Source organism: Olea europaea, chromosome 10 (assembly GCF_002742605.1).
Source record: "Olea europaea var. sylvestris chromosome 10, O_europaea_v1, whole genome shotgun sequence".
NCBI classification, from domain to species: Eukaryota; Viridiplantae; Streptophyta; class Magnoliopsida; order Lamiales; family Oleaceae; genus Olea; species Olea europaea.
The window spans coordinates 10,205,462-10,206,820 of NC_036246.1; the positions used below are offsets into that span (position 1 = coordinate 10,205,462).

General features: G+C 31.3%; 1 pseudogene; it reads left to right on the top strand.

Annotated features, from left to right (window-relative positions):
* LOC111400271 overlaps window positions 1–274 on the top strand; it is a 15,422-nt pseudogene extending 15,148 nt beyond the window's left edge.
* Window positions 275–1,359: the final 1,085 nt, after the last annotated feature.

Genomic DNA, 1,359 nt, shown 5'->3' on the forward strand with positions numbered 1-1,359 from the left:
CCTTCAATAAGGCCTTCCATGAGAAGAATTACGCAGATGCTTGAAGGAGTTGCTGAAGTTCCCATCCCTCCTCGTCCTTCAGCATTTAGTTCGTCTTGAATTATCAGTCTTGATTTCATATAAATGATAATATAGATATATACTTTGCTGTTTGTAGAGTATGGCTTGACTAGAATTTTGCTTGCAAAGTTTTATGTTTAAGCAAAGCAACCTTCTTTCTTGAGTTCTATGTAAAATTTTACTCTATCTAGTAGCCTTAATGCCTTAGTTTTCAGCAATGAATTTAGATCACTTGCACAAAAATGGCATCTTTTATATGCTTGACTAAATAATTTAAAGAAGAGAACTGCGTGACTAAATCTGTCAGCTTGCGTGTGTCGTCCTCTTCAATCCATCTTACTAAAAGTTACAGCAAAAGAGTAATTTTTTATTGGTCCACAAATTATCTGGTGACTGAAAATTCATTGGAAAAAAGGGATATAATCATATCATTTGGATGAACATAAGGTTCAAATGAGTACAAAAATGATAGGATTTACCAAGTGTGTACTGAACAATTATGTTTCTGAAATGACTAATCTATTCAGAATCCTATTTTGCTTGTAAATTGGCAGTGAATGATGAGTTGGTTTTGTATAGATCAACCTATTCTATATCCTCGTGGAAATTCTAATATGATTTCAATGATGCCACGACTTCTAAACATATCGTCTCATACGCAGTTGTTCATATATATGTCCTTCTATTTAGAGCATATTTGTCTCCCACCATGAGAGAAATTTGTTATATGGGCTCGTCCAACCCATGAACCTACAATTTTAATTATTAGCATGGGATCCACCATTTGCATTTCCCAAACAAATAAATTCACACGGTAACTAAGAAAGAATTTGTAAGTTACATGTACTAATTGTATGGGGCCCACCACTATCTCACAAATATATAATAATATATAAAAACCTAATTAACGCCATTTGTTAAATTATACATGTGCAAAGATTAGGTTAATTTTAGTTGTTTGATTATTTTATCTATTCATTGACTAATTATTTTACTGTTCAAAGATTGGGCTAAATATTTTCACCTAATTATTTTATTTATTTAATATTTCTGTTACGAGAAATTAATTTCAATAACATAGTTTTCGAACCACATTGTAGTTTAGAATCACTTTACAAATGTTATTACATCAAGAACCTAATTTCAATTCACACCATCCGAAATTATGTTATTGTAACAAAATGCAAAGTGACTCCTAAATTATGATGGTACAACTGGAATGCATTGGCAAAGTGATTCCGAAATTCAATAGAAATGCATTTGTAAAGGTTCAACAATAAAACAAATTACATAGAGCAT